The sequence below is a fragment of the Sorex fumeus genome, unplaced genomic scaffold, assembly GCF_029834395.1.
Source record: "Sorex fumeus unplaced genomic scaffold, SorFum_2.1 ptg000116l, whole genome shotgun sequence".
Taxonomy (NCBI): domain Eukaryota; kingdom Metazoa; phylum Chordata; class Mammalia; order Eulipotyphla; family Soricidae; genus Sorex; species Sorex fumeus.
Genome location: NW_026606173.1, coordinates 3,205,747 through 3,211,380, shown reverse-complemented (window position 1 = coordinate 3,211,380; position 5,634 = coordinate 3,205,747).

Genomic DNA, 5,634 nt, shown 5'->3' with positions numbered 1-5,634 from the left:
ACGTGGGTAGCCTGGGTTTGATTTCTGGCACCCTACTTACTGGGTTCCCTGAGCTCCATCAGGTCTGATTGACCACAGAGCCAGGAAGAAGCCCTGAGCACTTCCAGGTGTGGGACAAAAGTGGGAAAACAAAAGTGAGGGGGTGGAGCCATTAGCACAGTGGGGAGGGTATTTATCGTGCATGCAGCCAACTCAGGTTGGATTCCCAGCATCCCATGTGATCCCCTGTTAGGGTCTCAGCATTGAGCCTAAGACATTGACCAAATCCCCTGCCACTGGGAACAGGAGCGGGCCCTGTTCATAGTGGCCCAGAAACTCTCTCCAGCACTCTGCCCACATAGGCACTCTGGTTGAAGAGATAACGGAATGGTTGTGACGTTTACAATCTGCCTGTGATGCACACCTGTCCTGAAAGCGGGAAATGTAAATAATTAGCTGAATCTGTACTGAGCTGTGACTAGGTGAACGTGGTATGTGTGCTACAATGCTCCCTGAACTACATATATGTAAACCTCTGTGTAAAGTCTAATAGATGAAGAACCGCTTGACCTCCAGCCTCCACACACCAAAAACTACTGTGCAGTTCTTTCTCGGTTTTAATAATGCAAACCCTCAAAATGCTTTTCGTGTCCTTTTCAGTCACGGCCATGAGGGAATAAGGTACACAAAGGATTTTGAGAATTCACTGCTGGCAAGCAAAGGATTTTGAGAATTCACTGCTGGTCAGAATTATGTACGCTTCAGCCTGTTGGAGCCAATATGGAGATTTCTCAGTCCATTGAAAGGTGAGCGGCTTTGTGGTCAGGAACCCCAAGGAGGGAAAAATATTCCTTCAAAAGGCTGTCAGCACACCACTCTTTATGGAAAGACTAAGGAAAGAGCTAAGGTCTATAATCAACCTAGAGATTCAACAGCTGTTCAGCGGATCCTGAAGATGTATCAGAAAAATGGTGTCTCCGTGTACCTATATATCCTACTCAGCTCTCAGAAATGACGAAGTCCTGCCACTTGATGCAGCATGAAAGAGAACCGGACCATGTCGCGTTTACTGGAGGACGGGAGGAGAAGGAGATACACCAGAGGATATCACTAAGAAGTGGTATTTCGGGGAACTGGAGGAGATGGGTAGACTCTTGGAACCAAACCATAGAGACAGAGGAAGGAAAGTGTGAGAAGGGAGAGAGATGGGGGCAGAATTGAAGGGAACTCAGGTACATCAGTGGGAGTGACAAAATTCTAGAGATCAATATTCAAAGCGATATTCAGTTCCTAACACTGCAATTCCAAGACTCAAACCTTCCTCACAGGATTTTCAAGGTGCCTGTCAAAACAGTACGTTCAGATTGGGGAAGGGGCGGAGGAGAGAGAGTCCAGAAACACTGGTGGAGGGATTGGGGATGGAACATTGGATGCCAAAAGAAGAATTTTGGGATTCCCATTGCTTTAGCACTGCACTGTCCTCCCGCGGTTCCTGAACTTGTATGAGCGGACCCAGTAATGTCTCAATTTTGGAACTTGGCTTGTTGTTTATTTGGCCTCTGCAATAGATAGAATCCAGCATGGGGAGCTTTCCAGGCGATGCCCTTCAGTCCAGAGTCTCTGGGAAGCTGGCCAGTCTCCAGAGAGAGGGGCGGAGCAGTTAAAGCCAGCATGGTGGGGCAGGCGGCTGCTGCGCTGCAGGCAAACGTCCTGCCACTGTGCTAGCGCTCCAGCCTCCAAATCCTGCAAACCATCCAAAATCCTTTGCACGAAAACGATTTGAAGACTTCACTGCTATAGTTCGAATTATATTTGTTTCAGCCTGATGAAGCCAGTATGTAGAGTTCTCAGTCCATTGAAAGGTGATCTGTGTAGGGGTCTAAAACCCCCGGGAGAGAGAAATATTCCTTCACAGGGCTGTCAGCACACCACTCTTCATGGACAGACTAAGGAAAATAGCTAAGCTACATAATCAACCCAGAGAATCAACAGCAGTTCAGCGGATCCTGATGAAGGATCAGAAAAACGGGGTCTCCGTGGACATACGTGTCCTACTCAGCTCTCAGAAATGATGAAGTCCTGCAACCTGCTGCAGCATGAAAGAGAGCCGGACCACATCGTGTTCACTAGAGGACCAGAGAATAGAACCACCGGAGGATATCGCTTAGAAGTGGGGTTTCGGGGAACTGGAGGAGATGTGTAGACCCCTTGGCCCAGATCATAGGGACGGAAGAAGGAAAGTGTGAGGAGAGAGAGAGGTGGGGAAGAGCAGAAGGGAACTCAGGTGACATCCACGGTTGTGCCGAAATGCTAGACCTAAATATTCAAGGCCGTATTCAGTACAAAACACTGCAATATCAAGATGCAATCGCTGTTCACCAGATTTTAAAGGTAAGGTGCCTGTCAAGAGGACACGTTCAGACTAAGGGAGGGGTGAAGGAGAGAGAGCCCAGAAAACACTGATGGAGATTCAACAGCAGTTCAGGGGATCATGAAGATGGATCAGAACAAAGGGGTCTCCGTGGACATATGTGTCCTACTGAGCTCTCAGAAATGATGAAGTCCTGCAACCTGCTGCAGCATGAAAGAGAACCGGACCATGTTGTGTTCACTGGAGGACCGGAGGAGAAGGAGAAACACTGGATGATATCACTTAGAAGTGTATTTCGGGGAACTGTAGGAGATATGTAGACCCCTGGACCCAGATTATAGAGACAGAGGAAGGAAAGTGTGAGAAGAGAGGAGGTGGGGGCAGAGCCAAAGAGAACTCAGGTGACATCCGTGGTAGAGAGGAAATGCTAGAGCTAAATATTCAAGTTGGTATTCAGTTCATAACACTGCAATTCCAAGGGCTGTCAGCACACCACTCTTCATGGAAAGGAAAAGAGCTAAGCTACATAAGCAACCTGGAAATTCAACAGCAGTTCAGGGAATCCTGAAGATGGATCAGAAAAACGGGGTCTCTGTGGACATACGTGTCCGACTCAGCTCTCAGAAATGATGAAGTCCTGCAACTTGCTCCAGCATGAAAGAGAACTGGACCAGATCGTCTTCACTGAAGGACGGGAGGAGAAGGTGAAACAGCGGAGGAGATCGCTTAGACGTGGCATTTCGAGGAACTGGAGGACATTAAACACTTGGACCTAGACCATAGAGATGGAGGAAGGAGAGAGAGAGAGACAGAGACAGAGAGAGAGAAAGATGGGGGTAGAGGTGAAGGTATCTCAGGTACATACGTGGGAGTGACAAAATGCTAGAGTTAAATATTCAAACCGATATTCGGTTCATCACACTGCAATTCCAAGACTCAAACTTTCCTCAAAAGATTTTCAAGGTTCCTGTCAAGAGGACACATTCGGACAATGAGGTGGAGGAGACAGTGTTCAGAAACACATCGTGGAAGGATTGGGGATGGAACATTGGGTGCCAAAAACCACACTCTGAAGAATTTGGGGATTCCAGTTGCTTTAGCACTGCACTGTCCTCCCGTGGTTCCTCGATTTGCACTAGCGGACCCAGTAACGTCTCAATTTTGGGATTGGATTATTGTGTGTTTGGCACAGGGACTACATGGTATCCGACACGGGGAGCTTGCAGGCGTTTCCCAAGCTGGCAACGGCTCTGGGAAGCTTGCCAGACTCTTGAGAGAGGGGCAGAGGAATTAAAACCGGCAAGGCTGGGGGCCAGCAAGGCTGGCTGAGCGGAAAGCAAATGCCCTGTCACTGTGCTAGAGCTCCAGCCTCCAAATCCTGCAAACCCTCGAATTCCTTTCCATGTCCTTATTTCCCCGTGAGGGAATAAGGACACAAAAAAGGATTTGGAGAATTCACTGCTCATCCATATTATGTGTGTTTCAGACTGGTGAAACCAGTACGGAGAGTTCTCAGTATGGAGAGTTTTCAGTCCATTGAAAGGTGAGCGTCTTTGGGGTCTGGAAGACCCAGGAGGGAAAAATATTCCTTCAAAACGCTGTCAGCACAGCACTCTTCATGGAAACTCTAAGGAAAATAGCTAACCTCTATAATCAACCTAGAGATTCAACAGCAATTCAGCAGATGCTGAAGATGGATAAGAAAAAGGGTGTCTCTGTGTACATATATATCCTACTCAGCTATCAGAAATGATGAAGTCCTGCAACTTGCTGCAGCATAAAAGAGAACTGGACCAGATCGTGTTCACTGTAGGACAGGAGGAGAAGGAGAAACAGTGGAGGAGATCGCTCACAACTGGAGGAGATGTTTATTCCCTTGGACCCAGACCTTTGAGATGTCGTAAGGAAAGTCTGAGGAGAGTAATAGAGATGAGAGAAGAGAGAGAGACAGAGACAGAGAGACAGAGTTGGGGGCAGAGGTGAAGGAAACTCAGGTACATCCGTGGGAGTGACAAAATGCTAGAGCTAAATATTCAAAGCTATATTCAGTTCCTCACACTGGAATTCCAAGAGGCAAGCCTTCCTCACAAGATATTCACGGTGCCAGTGGGGAGGGCAAGTTCGGACAGGGAGAGGGGCAGAGGAGCGAGAGTCCAGAGAAACTGGTGGAGGGACTGGGGATGCAAAGTCGGACGACAAAAGCCACACCTGAAAAGGTGGGGGTTCGTTTAGCGTTAGCACTGTACTGTCCTCCCGCAGTTCCTCGATGTGGACGAGTGGACGCAGTTAACGTCTCCTTTTTGAGACTTGGGTTGTTGTGTTTGGCCTCGGGAATACATGGGATAGGGCACGGAGGAGCTTGCCAGGCGTTGCCTGGAGGGCCAGAGGCTCTGGGAAGCTTGCTGGTAGAGGGGTGGCAGAGGAGTTCAAGTCGCGAGGCAGGGCCGGCTGCGGCTGCGCAGAAGGCAAAAGCCCCGCCGCTATTCTAGTGCTCCAGCCTCCATATCCGGCAAAATCTCCAAATCCTTTTCATGTCCTTAAGCCGGGCATAAGGACACGAAAAGTATATGGAGAATTAACTACACGTCCGAATTATGTCCGTTTCAGCCTGGCGGAGTCGGTATGGAGAGTTTTAAGTCCACTGCCAGCTGAGCTGCTTTGAGGTCTTGAACCCCCAGGAGAGAAAATTATTCCTTCCAAACGCTGTCTGCACACCACTATTCATGGAAAGACTAAAGAAAAGAGCTAAGTTTCATAATTAACCTCGAGATTCAACAGCAGTTCAGCGGATCCTGAAGACATACCAGAAAAATGGTGTCTCCGTGTACATAGATATTCTACTCCGCTCTCAGAAACGATGAAGTCCTGCAACTTGCAGCAGCATAAGGGGGCAAGAAAAATGAAGTAGAGCAGGAAAAGCCTCTTTATCAAATTGTGCTGGCAAAACTGGACGGCTACATGCAAAAAAAATAGGCTCATATCTCTGACAAAATCAGATCTCCATGTACAAAAGTAAGATCTAAGTGAATTAAAGACCTCAACATCACATCGGAATCCATCAGGTACATTGAGGGAAAAGTTGGCAAAATCATCAATGATATACAAGCAAATGATGTCACACCGCTGGCCAAGCATGTGAAAACAGAGATAGACAAATGGGACGATCTTCTGCACCTCAAAAGAAACAGTGACCAAAATACAAAGACAGTCTACAGAATGGCAAGGGATATTCGCCAAATACACATCCGATAAGCGGTTAATGTCAAGGATATACAAACAAAAAA